General features: G+C 37.2%; 1 protein-coding gene across 1 annotated transcript in view; it reads left to right on the forward strand.

Annotated features, from left to right (window-relative positions):
* The window catches only part of ELFN2 (extracellular leucine rich repeat and fibronectin type III domain containing 2), a 156,206-nt gene that overhangs the window by 57,773 nt on the left and 72,889 nt on the right, over positions 1-25,544 (forward strand). The window contains exon 2 of the mRNA XM_087968344.1: positions 8,724-8,902. The gene's annotated coding sequence lies outside the window, so the exon portion shown is untranslated. The remainder of the gene's footprint in view (positions 1-8,723; positions 8,903-25,544) is intronic.

A 25,544-nucleotide genomic window follows, 5' to 3' on the forward strand; every position in this document is an offset into this window, starting at 1 on the left:
TTGAAATGGATAGCTTTCACGTATGTATTTATCTACTCATGCAATATGCAAATATGACTTACTAAACTCCTAGCATGATCTTTGAAAAATTCTTGTTTTAAAAAAAAGCTTTGTATAAGATCACCTTATTAGTCTCCCTTTGCTTTTCTCTCCAATCAAGCTCTTTCCTTCTGCATTTAATATGTAAACTCCTTTGGGTTCTTCCTCCCAACCATCTGCCTAATAATGAAGAATTTATTCCTTTCCTCACTGTGGTAAGGATTTCCAATCACATCCTGGATGCAGTCATCAGCCAACTTCATATTGCTTTGGTAGAATCTCAGGTTCTTCTTTGCCTATAAATTATGCATATATATTGCCCAAAGAAAAGAAATAGAAACAATTTTTTTTTCCAGTGAGAATGCTCCTTTTTCAGATGTGCAGTCCAGAAATTATTGTGGATTAGAAAATGCTAGGCAGATAGGGGAAAGCAAGAGTGTAGAACTGACCACCTGGGGATGCATCATTGGGTTAAATATATTTTTTTAAAAAAGATTGGTCATTTCTAGACCTCTGAGTATGTTTTTCCACTAGAACAACACTGATGATACTATCTGGTCAGGTAATGAAATGTTTGCAAGCAAACAACCAAGCTGAGAGAGCACCAAGGACTCCATAGTTCAATCCTGAGCTATGTTGTCTTTCCTGTTGAAAATTTATTTGATTCAGAATCATTACATAGGTTGTGTACCAGAAATTATTTCCATCTGCATCCTTAATGAAGTTGGACCATACAGAACTATATGAAGGAGAAACATCTATCGTGTTGGAATAGACATGTTTATTAAAGAATAGCACCAGGCTAGCTTTCTTTTCTCCTCCCTACTCATGAATGCAAATTAATCCCTTTTAGTTTCAATGTAATGTTCGATCTGGCTGCTGTTGCCATTTCAACAGCAATGAATTGATGATGATTATTCTTTGTGTACAACATTTTCCAAAGAGATTGAAAATAGTCAGTTTCTGATTTTTTGCTTCCATGTTCAGTGTTGGCACTGATATCTCTAGGTAAGTAGGTGGATGGTAAATAGTTTATTAAATAGCCTCCAGGCTATTTTAAGTAAAGTGTTTTATATCTTAGTGTAAAGAACTAGGGCCTTCCAGACCTCCGATTCCATTGGGATCAGTTTACCTGTGGGTGAAGGGGCAGAGGAGTAAATGATAACCTGCGAATTGTGATATCACCCTGCAGATAATGTGTTGTGTACCCTTTCATCAGATGTCATTATGTAATCATGCCATTTGTGTGATGATGTGATGATACACATGTCATTTTAACATTGTGGCTTATTACAGATGCCATTGGATCAAACACTGGACAGAGTTACTTTGTGGAGGGGAAAAAATAAGAAAAGGACATATTGAAAAGGCATTTCTTAGTTTCTGAATCAATTAGAAAAGGACTTACGTGCTTTGTCTATATTCATTTGTATGTGTTCGAAGCTTCATTTGAATGAAGAAAAGGGAAGAGAAAGAAAGTAAGGCCTAGGTTATTGAGATTTTCTAAATCTCCTCTGGATGTGATGAGCTTCCTTTGGGATTAAAAAAAAAGCAAATCAAAAGAGAACTGTTGCTTAACTGTGCACAAATTCTTGTTCTTTCCTAGATCAAGTGGGCCATATTTCTTTTTACTTTCTTTGGGGAATTTGCTTCAGTAACTTGAAAATACACACACCCACACACCCACACACCCACACACCAAGTACATGCTTCAGTATTTGGCCACTCATTAATGAGGTGTTGAATAGTAAGAGGAAAAGAGAGGGAGAGAAAAAAAGGTTTTCCCTCCCCTCCTCTTCCCTGGGTGATTTAATTTGGTGAGAATGGTAAGATATTTTAATTTGTGCTCAGATTATTCCAGTGATTCAAGATTAGTCAATCTTTTTCATTTTCAGCATCAGAACATTTTAAAAATAATAGAAATTTATTCTTACAAAGGTATATATAAGTCATTTCCATGTCTAGTAATAGATAGTGTGTTCTAAAGTCCTCCAACTATCCCTGTGCCAAGATAAAAATAATGATTTATACCACATCCTAGAATCATAAGAATTATGGAATTTGAAGAAACGTCAAGGCTTTAATTAGTCCAATCATTTTCAATGTGCAAAAAACCTAATTCTACCATGCTTGAAAAAGAACTGCCCCACCTGTTAAAAACCTCCAGAGATAGAGATCCAAAACTTCCATAGATAAGACTATTCCAAATTTGAAAATTTTAACTGCCAGGGAATTTTCTTTATACTTAAACAAAATCTAGGTAACTGCAACTAATACCCATTATTTCTGGTCCTAGTTTTTGTGGCCCTAAAATATAATTCCTTACCTTTTTCCTTGGAGGAACTCTTTCATGTACCCAAAGACTGTTATCGTGTTTCCCTTCATTGTTTCTCCAGTTTGAACAACAACCCAAGTCCCTATATCTCAAATTGTCAAAATCCTTTTGGAAATGGAGTTCTCAGAACTGTACACAGTACTCCGAGTGTGGTCTTATCAGTATAAACTAAAGAGGAATAAATACTTTCCACATTTTTGATTCTGTTCTTCATCAGTGATTGACTAATTCTATGAAGATACTATAAGTCATTTATGGGGAAATAATGGGGAAATTAATAAGATATATAGCTTATTTTTTCTTTTGGCTTAAATAGGAAGATACAAATAAGATATACCATGTTTGGTGATTACGGTACTTCTTTGGCTCTTGTCCTCAGAAAATCGCTTCATTTTTAAAGTGACATTAGAAGATGGAAAACACTAACATAATCTACCAACAATGATAAGTAAAATGCTTGTAGAAACCCATATTTTTTCAGCTGCAGATTATACTCAACAAAATATGTGCAAAGTTGCTATTTACTTTGTTATTTGAGTGGGGAACATAGCCAATGAAGTTGTCCCATTCCTACAGTAATTGCTAGCATGATTAGTATTATCACAATAAGATAAGATGCTATAGAGAAAGATAGACAACCAAACTCATCACTTTTCTACTCTGCTAAACTCGATAAGAGTTTAATACTTGATCACCGTGATCAATTTTCTATATTGCCCCAATTTTTAATTGTTGTTTAAGTAACTCTCAGGGGTGGGATTCTACAGGTTTGCACCTATTCTCTAGAACCAGTTGTTAACATTCTAAGCAGTTCGGAGAACTGGTTGTTAGAAGAAATTACTGGCCTAATCCTGTAAAGAAGGCAGGAAGGAAACATTCTGGTGTTGCTTACAGAAACTGCCTCTCTGTTAACCCTTATTACATTCTTGGTAGGACTAGACTTTCTGTCTCAGGAACTTCTCTGGAGGTTTTTTTTTCCTCCTTTGCTGGTACTTTGCTTGTGTGGAGTGACCATTCAAAGTTACAATGGCACTGAAAAAAGTGACATGACCATTTTTCACACTTACGACTTTTGCAGCATCCCCACAGTCATGAGAGGCCAAGCAAGGAGATGCGTGCCTCGATGTGAGTGATGTTGAGTTGGCCACACCCAGCCAGTCACATGACCACCAAGCTATGCCCACCAATTAAGCCACCCACAGAACCGGTTGTTAAAAAATTTGAATCCCACCCCTATAAAGAATGCATGACAAGACTGTAATCCAATACAAAATTAAAAATGGCAATTAATGAAATACAAAACATACTATATGTTAAAAATACTATTATGTAATAGGAATTCATTTTCTAGTTTGGTTAATGACTTATCCTCCAGGCATAAGCAAAGGATATTGCCAATAAAAGTTGATATTTGCTTTACAACTCTCAAACGCTCTTGTGAGTCATCATGATGCAAATAAATTTCTGCTAGATCTACCACTGCCTTGCTTAGATCCCCAAATCAGCCATGTAAATGAGGAGGTCGAAAGGATGTAAGCTCATCTTTGGATGATGCCTGCTTGGAATGGTCATCTTGGTTTCCCTTTTAATAAAATGTTTTTAAAAGTTTTCAGCACTTTGCTTAGCAAAGGCACTGTAATTGAAGGAAGAGCTCTTATATTACAAGCCTTCCCAGGCTTGCCTGCCAGTCTCCTTTTAGGGAACAAAGAAAGGGCACCAGTTTTACTTACCTTCCAACAGCATTTTTGGCCTCATGGCTTTTATCAGACTATTGAGACTGTGCAAATCTTGAGCCAAATTGGGAATGCAATCCCAGTTGCAAGGACAAATGATTTACTCTGATTTTATAGTTATCATACTTGGGTGATCTTAGATCTTTTGATTTTTAATGTGTAGGTTCTATGCATTGTTGCCATGTGCTTTTCTCAATTTCCTTTGTACAATGTGTTACTCTATTTTATTTGTTCATCCTTTTCTTTTCAGGATTTCAAAACATTGTAAAGTTCTGAGCAGATTTTAGAAGAGAGTTAATTAAAGAGCTAGTATTACTCCAAAGCAAGCCAGTGCATTTTGGGGGCAGAGGTGAGGTGTTTTGTCCAGGAGAAAAGGCAATACAAGTTGACTTGACATACTATTTAATCTGCCCTGAAGATGAGAAGAAGAAGCTTCTCTGCACAAGTTGCTTACTCTCAGAAGTTTCTACTAGCATTTCGAGTAGTTAACTGAAAGCCTCTTCCATTCATTCATTGGAAGGAAGCTTCTAAAGTGATGCAGATTGAAACAATAGGGTTACTTCATTTCAGAATTAGACTATGTATAAAGTAACTTTGAAGGATTGCTTCTCATAAACCTTTATCAAAGCATAGCATCCCTTTGAAAGTTGGGTGGGTCTCCAGAGAGAGTTGTTTCCCCAGAAAATTGGCAAGGGGATTTAAGAGAGAAAGTATCCTAGCACATATTTACTCTGATAGGTATGTAGTTGCCTATCCTGAGAATTTGTTGATCCCTTAAGAAACACAAATGTAGATGAACAGACAGCATCTAGATCTGTGAATTGCAATGCTTGTGGTATGTTTATTTTCCAGAGAACAATTTGACATATATTTTCAGCAAGTGTAAACTTGTAGTGGCTCTTGAAGGAAAATTCAGAAGACTGGAGTAGCAAATGACCACACTTCAGGTGAAAGGAGATAAAGATTTATCAGCTGAAGAGAAGGAGGCACTATAAAAGGAACTGACAGAGGAAGCAGTTCTCTTAAGGAAGAGAATTAAACAAGGGAGCAAGCTGAGAGGATGAGAGCCACAATCAGAAGCAAGTGCTATGAAAGATATTCTGGCTGCTGGAACTTAGAAACAGTTTTTTTGACCTTTGCTAATGAAACAGCCCTTCAGGAGGACAAAAAGATAAATGGAACAGGAGATAGGTGGTTGCTTTATAAAAGGCAAAGGGCCTTACAAGAAGACAAAGATAAAAAAATTGTGCTATCTGTGATACACTCTTATGAGACATTGAAACAAAGATTTGCTTTCTGGACCTGTCACTCATAAAGTGTGCTTCTTTGTCAGGGGCACAGATTAGGGACAGAGCAATTCTGATGATCAATTGTTCCTTCTATTGAAGCAGTCTGGAAAAATATAAATAAAGTATATATACATTTACCAGAAATCCCCTGACCCCAAGTTTTGCTTCTTATAACAATATTGTGCAAAACCACTAAATTGCTGAACTAAGGAGCTGGAACTAACCACGTTACTGTAAACAAGGGTGGACATGGAAAATAACAGATGGTGTAAGATAACTGAGTAATCAAAAATGTACTTCTCACTTCCTCTATATTTCCTTTATAGAAATATATACATTATTCTCCTTTTTTGATAAAATGTAACAGAAGGAATGCCCCGGCTTAGTTTGAGGTCATAATATGTATAAAAGCTATGTCTCAGGAAGAGCGGGGGGTTCAGAATTTGCCATGCTAATGCTCTGAACCTTGTGCACAAATAAAACCTGTATTCTCCAACCTTCCGTGGTCTTGTGTCCTGATTTGGAACCAAGAATTTCTGCTACACTATGATGCTATTTGGGGACAGAGATACTGCAAAGTCTTTGCAGGAACTATATATGATCATGTGACTTGGAAGATTTGAAAAACTAGTAAGAACATTAATGTTCTCCTGCATCCTTGCAGTCCATGAAAGAGGATTGGAAAGGGAAAGAATGCTGCATGTTTGTTATTAATTATGCAGATAGGGCTGATTTGGTTTTTGGGGCCGTGGTCTGAATTACCTAGATGATCAGAGTTGCCAAAATGGAAGAATACAGAAAGATCCATAGTGGAGAAATAGATAATGAATATGGCTGAGTTTGCAGAAATGGCTAAATTGACTTGTTTGGTTAAGGAAGGAACTATAATTGCTTTTATAAAAGACAGAGACCTTGTATGGCTTTTTATTGAAAAATATTAAGTATCAACTGGGTACTTGGGGATTTATTGATTTACAAGGTTTGTTTATAGGAAGAAGGGAACCATTATATGTAATTTGCCAGGGTGGAGATAGTAATTACTATGCTTGCAACTGCTGCAAAGAAGGGTGGAAGTCACTTCTTTTGATACCCTTTTCTTTCTTTTTTGTCATCTTTCACATTTTTTGCTCTCTTATATTTCCATTTCCTACTTTTTCTTTTATATTTTCTTTAGTTTTTTAAATTATGTAAAATCTTCTTAAAATAAAAGCTAATTTCAAAACCCTTGCTATATGAGCTTCATTTGAAGCCTGTGGCACATGGGGCCCAGGTACTGATAGACTTATTTGTTTCTGTGGGTTCTACTGTATTGGATTTGGTAGGTCCTTTTTGGGGGTCCCTTTTTTCAAACGTGCCATCTTGCAGAATCGTGATGTGTCTCATCTGTTACAATGTTTGGACTTCAGAACTGCTGAGACTCTCCCCTAAGAGTCAGATGGGCCCCCACTTTCTCAGCCTTCTGAAAGGCTGTTAAGACTTGATTCTGTTCTTAAGGGGAGAATCAGAATGTTAGGGTGGCTCAATTTACATGTGTTTATTTTTTATGGAATTGTTAGGAAGTATCTTGGCTATTTGTTTTTCTTGTATTAGATTATTTTAATTGGCTATGAGTTTTTGTATTGTTTTTGTTTGGACTGTTTTGAAGTTAAGATGGAGTGCTGTGTAAAATTTCAGAATAAATACTGGACATGTAATGTATTTCAGTTCAACAGAATTGGCAAACAGATAGTATATCTGGCTGAAGCATAGTGAGTTTGATCAGGAGAACTTTAAAATGAATTCTTTGAGGTCAAGAATGAAAACTCTTGAGATAAGATTTCATTGCTTGGGCATTGTAAACAGGCTAAAGCTGAATCCAAAAGGAAAAAAGGTTATTGTATGTTCATCACAGCTTTCATCACCAGTAGGTTTTTTTATGGAGGGGAATGGAGTGAGGCATTTTTCCTGAAGCAATAAGGTCATGACTTGAGGTTCTTCTGGACTCACAACTGGAGGTCAGGTAGAAGCTAAGGCCAGCGGGGTTTCCTCCACCTTTAACTAGTGTAGCATTTGTAACCTTACCTGGAACATAAAGACACTGCAACAATGATTTTACTGGATTTTGTTGTCTAGTTTTACAGTTTTATTTTTGTATTAACATTATAACGTGGACATTTTAATGTATTGAATGATTAATCTGTCAATAATTGTTTGGTTACAGTTGCTAATGAATGGATGTATTAATGAAAAAGGAAAAAAAGAGAGAAAGAGAGAAAGAAAAAAAAGAAAGAAATATTCTTTGGTTTTCTCTGAGCTTGGTTGTTTGCTTTCAGATGTTTCATTACCTAACTAGGTAACGCCATCAGTGCATATATGTAACCATGTACTATATATATATTCTTCTGTTAGTAATAATAGCTGAATAGACTTTCAAGTGAAAGACCTTGGCAACATTTATGTAGAAGCCATCTATGTTAAAATAAGTTGAAAAACCAATAAAACAGTACTATTGTTGTTTATGATTGCTCCCACAGCTAAAGAGAAGATCTGGATGATCTTTGGAAAAGCAACTCTTTTCTCTTTCAGAGAATTGTGTAGTGATGGTGTTGAAGGGTTTAATTAACCTACCATATGTTAGGAGACAAATTCTCAAAATACGATCTTTCTAGGAAATTCTTGATTTGTTTTGCTGACAACTTTTTCCTTCAGAGGATGAAAGATCTACTATCCTCAATTTGATACTGACCGAAAGAGAAGGCTCATTCAAGGCTCAGTTAAGCACCAGGAATAAAGAACCATACAATGCTGTAGTTCTTGATTTTAAGGAAATAAAATCTACTGAATAGATATTTTGGCTCACTGGAGATTGGCCTGCTATCTGATGTGAAACCAACTGGACAATTTTAAGCACTGCTTCCACAGCTGTGGAAGTGGCTGGGAATAATCCATCTTGGCTGAATATAATAATAAAGAATAGAGATTAACTAGATGTCCTCCTACTAGAGGGAATGCAAGGTAGAGAATAATACTTTTAAAAAATGTACTGTACTGGTTGCTCTTTGTAAGCTCCAGCTTTTTGGTTTCCATAGGTCTTTCTGTTTCTTGCATTCCCTGTCTCTTTCCATGATACCCTGCTAGGTTACACTGCCTGTGGATTCAGCAGCTGTGTGCCCCTCTCTCATTCTCTCTGCCCCCCCTCCGTTTCTCTCTCACACACATACATGCATTCAAATGCACTCACTATTCATTTGTGGCATATCCTGTTGCCATTGGAAACCTAAGAAAGAAGTGAATATATCCTCCAACTCTCAGGCTTTTTCTTCCCCCTTTCCTCTCTTCCCCTTGCAGGAGACGAAGAGCTCAGCAATGAATCCATTGGAGCACCGATCCATCAAAGAGCCAGATCAACGAGTCACAGATCGTACCTAAATGTGATTAAATATCCTTCTCTTCCAAAGCTCAGAAGGAACACGGATTTACCTGGCATAGCCTTTTCACAATTTGATGTTCAAAGCACAGCATTTGAGGTAAGAGAATCTTCTCTTTTTGGATTTTCCCTCTCCTTTCCTTTTTCTGTTTGCTTTCCACACAAAGGCACATTGAAGGTGGATCTTACTCTTTACATATTGTCAGCTGAAAGGATGCTTATTCCAAGGTTTGCTTGCCAGTCTTACTTAGCAGCTTAGCATGGAACTGTGATGTACAGGGGAGAGGACATACAGCCTACATGCAATCCAGAGATCTATCTTTTCTCTTCCCTTTCTTCTTGTCTACATCTGGCCTTCTATGCCCCACTCTTCATCCCTGCAGAGCACACCCCTTCTGACTTTCTCAAGCAGCATTTTGTTTTGTGTTTGATAAGTAAAGAGGTGACAAGTGTTCATTATGCTGTGTAAGTCTACAGTGCATTTGGAGAAGGACGGCAGGCCACTTAAAATACCCTTTATTAGGCAAAGGCCTTGGCAGTTCATGAGTGATGTCCCATTAGTGTATCTGGAGGTATAAATGATCAGAAGTTGAATATGTGCTTGAGAATCACCTTTAAAAGACAAAGCTGGAGATCTCAAGGCCCAGCTATCTGGATATGCTTTACCACCCAAGTTAATGTGAGATTCAGATTTGTTAGGTGATACTTAGAAATATAAACTGAGATCGTTGCCATAGCAGTGGTTTGTTGTTAATCTTGTTGACACATTAGTTTGTCACACTATTTGTTGGCACTGGAAGCAAAGTTGATAATGATTTATACTTTAAATTTATAAAGTTGCTCAACTCATATTTATTCCAATTGGCAGGTATATTAAAAATAAACAAATAAATAAAGCCTGCTACATTGGTTTAATAAAATAAATAAATGGAAGATAATTATTGCCTAGAAGAACAAACCTACCAGAAACATACTAAATACAACCTATTATAGGTTATAATAATTATAATATAATAACCTATTATAATAACCTATTCCAGATAGAATTAGCTTATTCCATAGCTTAACCTAACACAGAGCCAGATTTTCAATTAATGGAATAGCAAGGTTGTATCCATTTGGATCTCTGGGGGAGGGGGTAAATTTAATATCCTCAGGTTTTCCTACAGATGAACGATATGTTTGAATCAATTCCTGATTTTTCAGTACAAATATAAAATAGAACTTTGTAATCCTTGAATCTGTCCCTTTCAAAATATTACTGCTCACACTTTTAAACTGTTGGAGAATGAAAATTTGCTGCTATCCATAAGGACCCTCCATTCAGTGTTTGCAAAATAATAATTGCTCCCAGGTTTTTGTCTTGTGCATGCATTGTGACTAATGCTTAAAGTGTGGCTGTAGAACTTTAAAATCAATAAATAAAGGCATACTGAATATTTCAAGGCTTGATTGGTAGAGTAGAGTAGATTGTTCTGTTCTTACTTCCGTTCAAGCATTTGTGAGGGGGGAAAAAATCAGGAATAGCTGTATGAATTTCGTGTATCCAGGACAAGTATCCTTCATGCGTGGCCCTGTTGCTGAAGTCTCTGGCCAAGACACATTGAAAAACATCTTCAGTAGACTTCTATTTGTGTTTTCTCAGAACAAAGTAGAAATCACATGCCTGAGAAGTCTGTCTGATCAGGGTTCCCAAGCATGCAGAGTGCTTGGATTGTGTTCACATGCCAGAAGAACATAAGTTAAAAAATATAAGTCTGCTACAGACCACACTAGTCAACTTGGGAACATTAAAGATATAATCCCATTTTCCTTCTGTGTGACCCTGTATGATTCCTTCTGTGTGACCCTGTAAGATATAATGCACAAGTAGAGTTAGGCTGTCCTTATAGAAGGACACTTATTCTACTTTCTAGATTCTGTTCTCTCACCAGGAAAGTAGCAGGAATTGCTTATTTTGAAGCAAAACTATAAACATTGTGCTAGCAGAATACAGTGTGGAGGCATTATTATTATTATTATTATTATTATTATTATTATTATTATTATTATTATTATTATTATTATTATTATTATTATTATTATTATTATTATGGTTAGGGACCTTGCTCAGGCTGGGATTACTATTTTGCATTCTTTGAACTTTTCCCCTTCATGGTATGAAAAGGATCTCAGGCTTGAGGTGAACTCCTAAGCCTAAAGACATACATATTCTTGGCTGCCATTCTTGTTTCCTGTCTTCTTATTCTATCTCCTGACTCCCAAACCTCAAAGCTTGAATTTCAGCTGCATCAAGCAGTTACCTCCTTTTTTTTCTTGTCTTTTTTTGACAAATCTCCAAGCACACTGAAGGTATTAATAATAACAATTTGGCAGATAATGGCAGAACACGACTGAGCTCTCCTGCGGACTGTTCATGCTGGGCTTGCTTCTCAGCGGTAAACTCCACTTGCATGCTTTTGACCTTTCCAATTGTCATCTATTTTGAATAACTCAGGTTAAATGCTATGGCCAATGATGCCATCAGCAGATCCCTTTAGATGCCAGGTAAAAGCTTGCTCTCAAGGCCAATTTAGCCTGTGGCCACTTCAGCTTTCAGGGAGTCTGTGCAATATCAGCTTGCATAGTCATCAGAGCTTTTGAACTGAAGTCAACCTGGATGGATTTTGACATACATTTGAAAAGCTGCTGTCAGTGATCACATTGGCTTTGCATTACACATGCCATAAAACATAAGAAGCAATGGTGTCCCTAAGAAGACACATCTACAGGCATATATTTCACTGAGTGAGGATGGAAAGGAGAAGATCCAGGTTGTTCAGCTTATTTGCTATGATACTGGATGAAATCTTTTTAAAAGAATGTAATGTAAAGCATGGAAGGATGTACATTAAAAGAATGTAATGTAAAGCATGGAAGAGATCAATTGAGCCCAAGCCCATGCCTAAAGTCTTCAGATACCAAATGAAACAATTAATTTCACAGCTCATTTGACTCTTCCGGATTGGGAATTTTGCTTATTTAAATAGGTAAAGCAAGAGGATGGATGAAACTTTGGGAGTTAATGGTTGTTAGGACAGGAGATAGAGTATAATTCTCCAGGTTGTAATTTGGCAACCACGAATGGCTCAGCCATAATAATATTATTAACAATTGTGTTAACATTATTAATATGAAGTCACTGCTGCTAATTCTTTAACTGGCATTGGCCTTCATATGCACTGGGGTCTTCCCAAGAACCTTGGATCTCATTTACATCAACATTAATTAACAAATAATGAATATCATTAATATTAACAATAGCATGTTAACCATAGTCACAAATAACGTGCAAAGCTAATATAATGCTTTAAAATTGGGAAATGAGGCAAAACAAAATTTAGTATTTTGTCCTTCCTTAATGTCTAAGAACTGCTCATCAGTGACACATCTTTTTCTATAATTATGAGTTGCAGCTTGGGCCAACTTCATATTCACACATATATTTTGCCTTCTTGTACCTAATCAATATGCTTGAATCATCCTTCCCTCTGCTTCCTATGTTTATAACTATCTTCCTCTTACTCAGTTCTTTCTTTTATTTCACTTATTAAGTTTATAGAATGCAGAAGAAATTCTAGATACTTCCTTTCCACTGATATTAGAAGATCCTTTTGGTATAAAACTGTTCCTTATTTTGCTCTCCTGACCAAGTAGATCTTCTGGAGAGATTACAAATACTTTTCAGTAGTGTATTTGTTACTCTCTGCTTCTGATGCATTATGACCTGCTCTATTTGCTTCAGATGTTTGGTAGGTTTCTTTGAATCTTGACGTCCACATCTGGCTTTGTTGAGGCCTTGAGCAGGGCCCATCTGGCTTCCTGGGGTGGTAAAAGTACAGTCAACAATTGCAAGACTTTCAAGAGAATTAAATGATTGCTCCAATAAGACTGAAACTCAATTGAAGTCTTTTACTCTCAGTTCAGTCTCCTTGTTTCAGTCTTCCTGGCCATGATCCTACCATTTGTCTATCATCATTCTCTGATTGCTACTGCTGATGTACAAATAAGGTGGCACAAGTTTCCATTAACTCAGTGAAAATAAGTTCAATAGTTGATTTATATAAGGGTCCCGAGTAACAGCTTCTTCACCAGAGCTTCTTCACCACATCTTGTTATAGAGCTTCTCCTCATCTTTTATGTTATCTTCACAGGAACCTTGTGATATAGAGGGAGAGAGCTAGGGTATGAGAGAGGTAAACCACAGAGGGTTTTCAATGATGAATGACCTTGGCTCTTCTCCACTTGATGTGTATCAAAAATGGAAAAACAACATAAGCTGATACCATTTGGCCAAAAATAATTGTGGGCTAAAGGTATCCACATCAGGCAACAGTGACATTACAGTATCATTCTCAACTCTTTGGATATGATCATCAAGTTCTAGGTTCTGAAATAATGTCATCAAAGAATGAAAGGCTTCTTTTCTATACATATGGACACATAAATTCCAAGCTTAAAATTGATCATACATTTTCACTAATAATGATATTGCGGGGTAGCAAATGGGTGTTCAGCTAGCGGAAAGGATTGTCAAAGTTGCCCACCAATTTTTGAATCACTGTAAGCATTTTATGATTTACCATTTATTATTATAAATATAACATTTTTCTGAGTCATAAAACCAGTGGCCTGCCCATTTAATCTCTGTTCAGAATAGTTCTGATGTTTCAAGCAACAGCTTTTTATCTTTTAATAACTACACTAGAATGCCAAAATAATAATAGTATAAAATATAAGGCTACATGCATGTAGCAACATTGTTATCAAATGTGCCTAATTAGTTGTAAAATGTATTAGCAACCATCAATGTAATTACTTTGAAAAATATATAACTGTATAGTAACTATATAAGAGAACAGATGAAAACAGATGATTTAAATGAAAGATTTCAAGTTGATGCTTTTAAATCAACTTTAGTTGTGGGTCATGCTGCTAAATCATTATGACTAACAGCGTTCTGTGCATGGTAACTCAGATCTAAGGGCTAATGTCAGTCTAAGTGATGCAAATAAAGCAATATTTGACAACCATATAAACTGAAAATCTTTGAAAATCTTCATACTGGAAGACTTAATCTCTGGAAACTTCCAAGAAAATCAGACATGCAATTTTCCAAATGATGGAAGCATTAACCAATAGCACAATTGTACAATGGTTAGAATGCTGTGCTGCAGGCCACTTCTGACCATCGGCTGCCTGCAATTTGGTAGTTCAAATCCCACCAGGGTCAAGGTTGACTCAGCCTTCCATCCTTCCAAGGAGGTAAAATGAGGACCCAGATTGTTGGAGGCAATATGCTGACTCTAAACTCGCTTAGAGAGGGTTGTAGAGTAAAGCAATATAAAGCAGTAAATACTCTTAAGTGCTATTGCTATTACTTTTTCTGTCATCCAGGAAAATATAGGACTTGGATCTCATCATCAATCAGTTAATCAATTGGGATAGAACTGGAAGGGACCTTGGAGGTCTTCTAGTCCAACCCCCACTCAAGCAGGAGACCCTAAATCATTTCAGACAAGTGGCTGACCAGTATCTTCTAAAAAGACTGAAAAAAATGAGAAAAAGATTGCTGGATCAGAAGAAATGTTTATGTCATTCATTTTCCGCACTTCCTTATTCCTGTGCCCCAGCCCATTATTTCACAGGGAGCCCTTACTTCTGTGAATTAGTTTGTTCTTTTATCAAAGCCATCTAAGTAGTGACCGCTCTTGTCACAAATTCCATTGCTTAATTTTGTGCAGTCAGGAAATATTTCCCTTGATCTGTCCTGATTCTCCCACTGTCCAAATTCATTGGGTTACCCTAACTTTTAATGCCAAGAAACAATGAAAAGTACTTTCACTGCACAGAGCATAGTTTTATATATTATCCATAATGTCCTTCGCTTCCTTATGTATTTTATAGTACTCATATTATTTTCCATCTCATGTTTTATCATTTCTTTGAGATCTTTTTCACATTTTTTTCATACATTCACATAAGAAGATAGTGATGCTGTGATTTTTTCCCCAGTTCCCTTAAAATGTCTCAAATATAATACATTTCTGTAAGATTCACTTGCTTTCTAGTAACAGCCATTTCAACAAGCACAAAAGTAAAAAGAATGGTTGTTCTTTCTTTTTTATTGTTTTTCTCTAGTCTGTAAGTTTTTGATCCCCTCTAGTATTCTACAGTCTGTTTCAAATTTCTTTTCCTCCCCACCTCTCTCCAATATCCAACAATCTCATCAATGAAAATCTAAACATTCTGCATTCCTATGAAGATATTGTTTTATTTATTTAATTTCAAAAGCACTTTAGCAAAAGTTCTGAGATTTCAAACTTGGTCTCTTATTCCAGTGGTCTCTTACCTGCCTTCACCTAGCTTCTGCCACCTAGTAGTTCAAAGGCATGCAAATGCGAGTAAATAAATAGGTACTACTTTGGTGGGGAGGAAACAGTGCTCCATGATATCATGCTGGCCACATGACTGTGGAACCATCTTCTGACAGCGCTGGCTCATGGCCTCAAACTGGAGACGAGCACCACCCCATATAGCAGAGTAAAATTTCCTTTTTTTTCTTTACTCCGTTTAAAACTTTCTTAGACTGAATTGTTAGCAAGCATTTTCCTATTAATCTTAAATTCTTTAAATTGTTATTTAACTCTTTGTTCTAGAATGCACTCACCAGTTGATTTTACTTAGATCTGCTGCTCAGAAGATCTCAGAAAATCTGTTTTAGCATTACAATAGCTGTAATTCTAAAAAGGCTTTAGAAAGTGAGGCTTAGCAAAATCAGTGTCCTTACAGGTACCGCAGCAGCTATGAGCATGTTACCTTTTCCAAGTGTCACTCATAAATTCATTGTAATCCTTCAGTCTGTTAGGTTAGTGATTTAAGAGTTGACCAGCTGATGGAGTGATGCAAGGATGGAAATGAGTTAGCAAGCTTTTTGGCTGTTGTCCCTTTAAGAGCATGTGTAATAAGAAGAGGCCTGGTTAGGACATCTCTTCTTGCTGTGTGTTCTTCCCTCTGTAATTTGCTGCTTGTTTGACCTGTGTATGTATAGTACATATTCTTTTGTAGATAAAACCACTATTTATTACAAACCTCTGTGTGCTGTTATTGCTCCTGGGTTGTCTCAAGTAGTAAAGCTGTGTGCATTCTGACACAGTCTCTTCATGAGGAGCAGCTGACTGGAACACAAGTAGACAATCTCTTGACATGTCTTGCTTAGAGAGGCTCCTTGGCTTGGGCTTGTCACCTGCCCTCGGTCACTTAGTTCACTTTGTTCCTAAGACACATCTTAGTTCACTATTGCTATACCCAAAGTCCTTGCCATCACACTTTGTACTAGCTGCAAATCTTTGGTCATCTCCACAGGCAGTTCTACATGGAGAATATGACAATAATCCAATCTGGTTGCAGTTAGAGTATAGATATTACGGCACATTGGTCCAAGTTAATTGGTGCACCAGCTGAAGTTGGGCAAAGGCCCCTTTAGCCATGACTTCCACTTCCTTTAGCAGAAGTCTTGATTTCAGGAAAAATCCTAAGACCACTTCCTTTTAAAATGTTTTTAAAATGATTATAGGGTTGTTGTTTTTTAAAAACATTCTATCATTTTAAAATTATTATTTGATTATGTATAAAAATGAAAGACTTTTTGTTTGGTTAACTATGCCATTCAGGAAGGAAGGAAAGAAATTGTGAGAACAAAAATTCCAAAGGAAGCAATGTTGTATACATTCTGAAGTAAGCCTCTGTTAAACTCAATCTGACTTCCGAAAAATATGTGTGCAGGACTGTGACCCAAATCTGACAGTAAGAACCACCATGTCCATTCTTCCTTCTTCTAAAGATGAGCTTGTGGAGGTTTGGGTTGTTTTTCTTCATGATTATAGGTTATTCAACTGCTCAAATTACAGCTCCTATTGTCTTTATGATGGGGAATAAAACAGCATACAAAAGGAGCAGGTGCACTTGCTACAGAGAATGCATGTGTTTGCCAAAAAAAAAAAAAATTATGAAAACAAGGTAGAGAAAGCAGATAGAGCTGAGTGCCTGCAATCCTTTCCAATTCCTTTTCCGGCAGCAGTCATAGAGGCATCTGTGCAGTGATGGGATGTGTTGCATCTGTGTGTGCCGTGTCCGTGTGTTTGTCTTTCTTCTCTTCTCCCTTGTTACAGTTCTTTATGTTTGTATGTATGGGTGCATTGGAAAGCATGCAGTTGAAAAGCATAGGCTGCATATGCTTTGAGTCAAGGGAGTGGGGGAAAAAGGAGCCAGGCTTAGATTACAGCAAATGCCAGTATCCTACTGCTTTTCTGAGGGATCCATGGGACCAACTGAGGGAAAATTTGTTTCTCTCAACTCTCAGCCAGCTCAGGCCTGTTTTTGAACTCACTGTTTCCTTTTGCCAGCTTCTATCCTGACCCTCACTCCACTAAGTTTGGTCCCATTCTCTCCAGTCTTCGGAGAGTTATTCGACTTACAACAGTTTGTTTAGTGACCGTTCAAAGAGCAGCACTGAAAAAAGCAACTTACGACCCTTTTTATTTATTTATTTATTTATTTATTTATTTATTTATTTATTTGATTTGCCAATTGTTTACAAGATAATAAGTATAAATGTATACATAGTTGTGAATACATGAAATGGTTACATATAAGAAAAATAAAAGAATAAGAGAAACAATAGGACAGGGACGGTAGGCACGTTGGTGCGCTTATGCACACTTAAGACCACTGCGGCATCCCCATGTCATATGGCAACTGACTCATATTTATGACAGTTGCAAAGTCCTGTGGGGTGGGGTGTCATATCATCACCTTTTGCAGCCTTCAGATAAGCAAAACCAATGGGGAAGTCAGATCCGCTTAACAACCATATTTACTAACTTAAGAACTGTAGCATTCGCTTAACAACTGTGGCAAGAAAGGTCGTAAAATTGAGGCAAATTCACTTAACAAATGTTTCACTTTTCAACTCAAATTTTTGGCTCAACTGTGGTCGTACGTTGAGGACTACCTGTATATTCTCTGGTCTCCCTTTACCTGACTTAGTTGGAAAGAATACTGAGGTGGGAAAACTGCAGAGCCTAATTTCTGGATTTTTTTTTCTTAATAAATAAATTTTATTAATTTTACAATTAAAACAAACCAACAACACATACACAAATGAAAGAAAAGAAAGGAAGAAGAAGAAAAAAGAAGGAAAAGAAAATAGACAGAAATAATAGAAAGCGATTAAAAACATTTTCATCTTCCACAGTTTGTAAGATCTTTTTTTTCCCCCATAACCCTTAATTTATGCCATATACACACACCTAATCTTTACCTATATCTATATATCACTGCTATAGGTTTATCCTTTCCTCTTTTGCCTTATAGTGTAAAATCTATCTTTGGTCAATCCAGTTGTACCAACTAACTTTGGCACTAAAAAACAAAGATAACCTCAATATATTATGATAGCTGAAACTGTTGGATTTTTTTTTCTTAATAGCAGCTCTAGTCTGGGTTATATTGAAGGGGAGGTGGGAGGACAGTTTAAGAATGGAATCATCAGTCACTACTCAACAGATTGGGATTTTTTTTTTCAATTCTTTTTTTCTCTCCTTCAACCCAGCCTGGGTCTGGCCCATTTTCACACCCAATCTTTTTTGTTGTTGTCGGATTCTCCCACAAAGCCACATTTCTGTCCTATTTTTAGAGTTCTATTGCTGGTGTAGGGATTGACAGATAAACAAAGCATCCTGAATCCATGTATTCCATATTTTCTTTCTTTCATTCCATTGGGTTAAGGAGAATAAAAAACTGAATGTGAAATATAGGAGAATGATAAAATAAAAAAAACATTGCCAACTCAAATACATATAGGAAATGTATACATTTAGGAGAGAGATTTATGTGTGGAAATTTTGCAAGCAACTATTAGCCAGAAATGCAGGAAAACCATGGGAAATGCAGTGCTTCAAGGCTTAAAGGAAGCTATTCTCAAGAGCTGAAAGTCTTAGAACTGGTGCTAAAGGGCATCTTACTAGAGCTTTTGAAGTAAAGCAGGAAAAAAAATAATTTCCTCCAAATATTTATGTGAACGTGCTCAATTTGACTTCAACTACATTGCTCTTGCTCAGTTAAACCAACACGTTACAGTTTAAAACTAAAAAGAAGTGCAGGAAAGTAGGAATGTTAGGTAATAGTGTGCAATGGCACGTATATTGTATATTTGGGGAAAATGCAGAACATAATTCAATCTGTTGGGGGAAATTGCTTCAAAAACGGCTTACCAAAATGCCTACATTGTATGCAAATCTTCATGCAAATATTATGAATATTATAGTTTTGAGTAAAGGAAGATCCTTCATGCCTATTTTAATAAGTAGGTAAAATTGAACAGGACAGATTTATCCATCCCTGAAGTAAGCTGTTTGTGTTAAGAAAGGTTAGAAGTATTTATACTCGTGACTTTTTAAGCTGCTGTTGCTACACTAACACTGTTGTCACTTTTTATTTCATTTCACTTTGCTGTGTAGTTTCTCACTGATCTAAAATAATCTTTGAAATCTTTCTCACCTTTGGAGGCTCTACTGTGTTAACTCCCTTTGCCGTATAGATGCTGTGGCTTTCTCTTAATTGCTCCACCAGCACTCGCCAACTCCAGAAATCATCTGGAGAACATTCAGTGCAATGGCACCGATGAAATCAAACACGTATGAACCAAATAAGTGTTCAAATGGAAGATGAAGACAAATCTCCTAAGAGTTGCTGAAATACTTGATGATTTTTCTAAAGTGGGATGGGGGGAGACAGTCACCGTGTTTCACAATTTCAAGCATCTAGTTATCCCAAATTGCTCAAAGAAATAAACCAGGAAGTGATGCTTTCCTGATCCAGGTTGGGAATTGAGTAACAGGAAGACCATTCATAGCAATTATGTCTTTTAAAGGCCAGGAGAGTATACAGGCCCGTTAAAGAGTTTGTTTTTTTGAAATTCTGCCAATGGCACAGAAAGTTCTCTCCCCCCACATCTCCTTGTGATGAATAAAAACAGTGAAATAACTTAACAGATAACAATGGGTAGCAATTATTTTCTCACTTCCTTAGAATTTCTTGCAGCTTATTTGCTTCTGAGTTCTCACTGCCCCCCCCACCTCTCCCACTCATAGGCTCACTTGTTCTGCCTTTTTCTTTTTTTGTCTCTCTTTCCCTTCCTGTATCTCCCTATATTGACCCCCTTTGTTTTCTCCATCTTCCTCTACTTCCCTTCTAATCCACTTCTCTCCATATATAAATCCCTTCATATTCCTATTAGTATGGTAGCTTTCCGTCCCGTCTTCTGTGCTCCTCCCTTACTACCTGCTTTTCAGCACCCCTCTAATCACAATATTAAGCTAAACTGTCAAAATGTCATACAACACATAGAGTCATAAGAATAGATGGCATATGAATGTTAGGGAGAAGAAGGAGAGAGAGGGAGAGGGAGGGTGAGAGGGAGGGAGAGAGAGAGAGAGGATAAAATATAAGATATATTTTGCATGGAATGCTCTAGGTTCTCTACTAAAAATAAATGCTCATGCTCTCACACAATCCTGAATTGTGATTTTGTCAATATATTCTCACACTGGTTCTCTACTTTTCTTCCAAGGTAGCATTTATTTATTTATCGTTACACTTATACTCACAGACACTGCTGGCAAGCTAGACTATAGTGCTTTACCATACAATAATAATAAATTATTGTATAAACAATAAATATTGTTAAATCACAACAAGTTACAATCAGTTAAAACAGCATTAATATAATAACAAAGAATATACTATGACAAGTCAGCCATCATACAAAGTTATTCATGTGCAAAATTAGGAAGGGAATGCTTCCTGATTCAAGAGCACTTCATTCAGTGAAGTGAATGCCCATATTTACAGGGGAAGGGTATCCCACAAAGTTGTTGGTACTACTTAAAATGCTTTGGTCCAGGTTGTTTCTATCTGACCTTCCTTTACAGCAGGCCTGTAAAACTCCAGGCCCACAGGCCAGATGTATCACGCACTGGCCACGCCCACGCCCATTTTAGCGAAGGGGAAAAAAAATCCCAATACGTCACGTGATGCCGCCGTGACGACGTGAATTTGATACCCCTTATTTACAGGCTGGGTTTACAGAGAAGGAGAAGAAATTAAGTTGATGACATAATAGTGGAGTCACACCTTTATTTCGGCAAGAGCTGAGGAAAACAAAGGGTTTATATGTTAAGTAATGTGAATTTGATATGAATTTGTGATAGAAGTCCCACCATCCAGCAAGTCAATATGATGAAAATTACCATATATCACTTTTGAACAGAGTGAGATTGGAGAAGGTAGCTCTATGGAACAGAAACACCATCACTTGACAGTTAAAGCACTTTCTTCCCTGACCCTTTTAACCTAATGAGCACTAAAAACATTCTTAATGTAAAGGAACAAAAGAGAGACTCTCAGAGTATTTCCTTTATATTCCTAGATAAAACTTAAATGCTGCTTTAATGCTATGTATGCATGACTGGAATAAACGTAAATCTGCAGAAGTGTTTCTGTCTCAAATGGGTCACTTATTTTAGCAGGAGATGAGGTTGCTCAGGATTGACTTGTGTTGTGTTGATGCCTGGGTTAGCTGGTGATAGCAAGCCTTGTAAATAATATGAATAGCACAAGGGCAAAGGCTCAGTGAGGCTTCTGCGTGCCAGGACCGAGGCAACTGTTCTGCCTCAAGACCCTGTTTGTTTGCAAAGAGAAAGGAAGCTTGTGGTTTTCCAGTCTAAAAACAGAGTGAGGATTCAGTAGGAAGCACTGGGAGGGATTCTTAGATGTTTCTCAACAGAGGAGCCATGGAATATGCATGCCAGAAGTGCAAAGGGAAGCCCCAGGCCTTTGCTGTGAACCTAGCTGAGGAATCTATCAAGCCAGAACTAGCTGCACAGCCATTTAATAATGGGAGGAAAGTGGGTACATGCCTTCCTCATGGAAATAGCAGGATAAGCAAGAGGGAGGGAGGGAGGGAAAGAGGGAAAAAAGGATATATTGTTCTATCTCCCCATTCCTTAGCCATTTCCTCTTATTTTTTATCCCTTCTTATCTCTCCCACCCCCTTACACTCACTCTCTCTTTTTTTCTTTTTCCATTCTTTCCTCCACTCCCCCTTTGACCAACTATTGGCATTAGCATTTCCAATTTCCTTTAACTTTACAAGAATTAGTTATGCCATGCAGCAAAACTACATTCCATTCTGGCACCCTTTTTCTCTCTCTCCAGAGGAGCTCAAAGGGAGGGAGCTTCAATTTGTTTTGTATTTTATTGGAATCATGAGATCTATGAAATGTTATATATACAGACTCAAAAAATTGGAAACATGTGGACTTGATTCAAGTACCAACGTAGAGTCTGTAATTCTTCCACACAACCCCCATCTGCATATTACTTATTTCTTGAGTATAATTTCCAGGGGATAGTAATGATGCTATTACCAATTATTAAACTAACTAGGAATCCAGAATATTTGCCACTCTATTTCCCACCCAGTGGTTTATCTCTATGCACCCCTTAAATAAGAACCTCAGTGCAGAACCTAGAAAAATCTGTTTCTTTAAAAATAGCCATGAAATAAAACAATAAATATTATCTTCTACCTCCTGGAAAAGTTAGGCTCTAGTTCTGAGAAGAAAACCTTTAACCTGTCAAGAGTCTCCAAAAATAACATCTTATCTCAAAACTGGCAATGTCATACGTCTTGCACAGAACCCAATTCAAACCCAAATGATACTGTGAAATTCTGACTCACCACTTTCTGCTACCTGGTGGTAACTATACAGTCCTAGGATGGCCTTTCCCCCCCCACAACAATCCTATATAGACGTTGCTAACATCCTTGCTTTCAGTAACTTCACCAATGTAAAGGGCTGTATCATAATAGTGTAAGTGGATGAGTGTTATTAATGAAGTTGATGATAATGATGATATTTAAGCCAAAGCCTCTGCAGTTCTAGTTTCATTGCATCCTTGATAATGGCAATCATGAGTCAGAAGGAAGTTGGTTATTCATGTGTTTTGAACATCCAACAATATCCAGTGTATTGAGTTGGGTGGTATAAAAATACTTATAAATAAATGTCTAGCACACTGACATTGTGATGGGCACTAAGGAAGGTTTCTGAGGTTGTATTGTTGCCCATTGTACCACATTACTATTATTGATTTGAGGCAACTAGGCGTACATATTTGCATATAAGTGTAATGAGTTCTACTCATGTCTGATAGTTAAACTAGATTTCTTAGTTCAGAATGCTCTAGTTCTGAGTATATTTATTTGGTACCAAATTCCAAGTAGAAGTTCTTAAGATTTAGTAAAACATCAGTCTAAAACTAATAGACAGACAAGACACCTAAATTCTGCTTACTCCTAAAATAAGGTAGTACATCACAGTGGCAGAGCCCATATACTAACAGCAAGGCATTTCCCCGCAAGTGTGACTGTTTAATGTATCCAAGCTGCACCCATGAAAAAAAGGAAAATGTCAGCAGTGTTGAAAATATCTCTATTCTTCTGACATTCATCAGTCAATCAGTAGAAGGCTATTCCCACCCACAATGCTTAAGAGCCACTGATTGTCAAGAAGGGGAAAAGAAGAAATATATATTTAAGATCATTCTATTGTGTTTCATTTGTGCAACCATCCTGAAATGATATGGTGATTGGAACCAGTTATATTTATCATATATCAATTATCTAGTTTCAAGTTTGAAAAGTTCTTATGGATATGACAGAAATGATATGCAGGGGGGAGGGGGGTGGTCCAATCCCAAGCTAGCCAGGAAGAGAGCCATTGAGTAAAAGCAGATAAGATTAGGGATGAGATGTGGGAATTTAAGGTTGTGGTCTCTCCCCAGATGGAAAATTTCTCTTTCCCTTCCCCTTTCCCTTCGGTTTTGTTTGAGACCAAAATTTACTCCTTGAGAAAGGAAGGAATTCAGATATGATAAATAAATTTACGAGTCATAAAGCAAGTTTCATTATGAAAGTACCAGCTTAGTCCATAGATATGAGCTATGTGTAATTGTAATGTATAATGGCAAGATAAAGTTTCAGTCTTAGCAATAGGCAGAACGAGACAAGAGCCTCAGGCAGCTGGGGGGGGCAGTATTATGGAACAGGAAGCATTTTTGAGCTATTTAACATATTGTTACTGTATTTCTACTATCAAGGAAGGAGAAGGGTGCTTGTGAAGAGTTTTCTTTTCTTTTTTTTGCCTCAGGTCCCAATACTGTTTTGGGTATTACATACTTTGACTTTTGGGTAGAAGATGCCATATGCTTCTGTGCCTCAGGTGGGAAAATGTCATGGGCTGGTTCTCAACAGGGCAGAAAACAAACAAACAATAAAGCAAGTTAAGATGTGGAATGGAAGGTTTGCTGGCAGCAGGATGTACAGTAGAATGAGGCTTTGTTGATTTTTCTGATGTTATTAGTAGCATAGTTTTTATTTTCGAGAAACAGAATCTTCAAGAGTTGTGCGACAGCTGCTACGTACGACAGTTGATGTTAAATCTGGGACTCCAAATTGGTAGTTACATTCCTTGTTAGCTCTCAACTAATGAAGTTACTTTCTGTGCTTGTGTTTATGTGTCTGTTTGCCTATCTCTCTATCCTTGATATGGAAATCCAGTATTAACAAATGTAGGAAATGCTTCATGGGAAATAGAGGCTTTAATTAAAGCAAGCAGCGGAATGGATGACAGAGAAGAAAAATGTTTGAGGTGCCAGGCAACTGGAGTAGAAGGCATGAGGGCAAGTAAGGAGAGAGAGTAAAAATACTCTAAGATTAGAAAAAAAGCTACATCCTGATTAAAATTCAGCTAACACTGTTACACAATACTATAATGTAACATTGCCAGAATAACTTAGAATCTGAAAGACATTATGCTGAAAGACAAGAAAAATAGCCAATTTCAGAAAGAAATGGAAGTTGCATAATAACTCAGTAGGATAGTCGCTGATGAAATAGTAAGTACATTTAACACTCTTATCCATTTAAAAAATTCAGCAAAATAATATATTTTCACTAGGCAGAACTAGTATCAGGGCAACCCAAGTTAATCCTCAACCATGGAAACTCACCAAGGGGCCATTTTTTCTTCACTCCAATCCATTTCAACAGCCAGGTTCTTTTGGGGACAAAATGAAGACGAGGTCTCCATGTACACTTCCAGGACTCCTTAAGAGGAAAGGCAAGATCTAAATCAAGAAAGCAATGAATGATCTGTGTTGCGTTCTAGCTAAAGTTTTCCCTCTGGTCTGAGCTTTGAGCGGGAGTGTGAACTGCTCTCATTGGCTGAGCCACTTGACAGCTGAGTATAAAAGGGAGCTGTCAGGTGGAGTCAGCCAGCTGCCCCGCTGAAGTTTAACTCTTGTCACCTCCGTTTCTCAGTTACCGGCTTAATACTGGTGATGAGGATGGGATTAGAAAATTGAGGCGACCGAGCTGCTAGTCAACGCAAACTGAAGTCACTATTCAGAAGAGTTGAGTTACAGCCGTTAACCGCAGAGCTGAAGTCACTGAAATTCTGTTTCACTGAAAAAACTTCGCCTCAATATACAGGTAGTCCTTGATTTACAAAGTTCATTTAGTGACCGTTTGAAGTTACAATGGCACTGAAAAAAGTGACATGACCATTTTTCACATT

The sequence above is a fragment of the Notechis scutatus genome, chromosome 6 (assembly GCF_049901735.1).
Source record: "Notechis scutatus isolate UNSWTSFEM ecotype Mainland chromosome 6, rNotScu1.2, whole genome shotgun sequence".
In the NCBI taxonomy this organism is placed as follows: Eukaryota; Metazoa; Chordata; class Lepidosauria; order Squamata; family Elapidae; genus Notechis; species Notechis scutatus.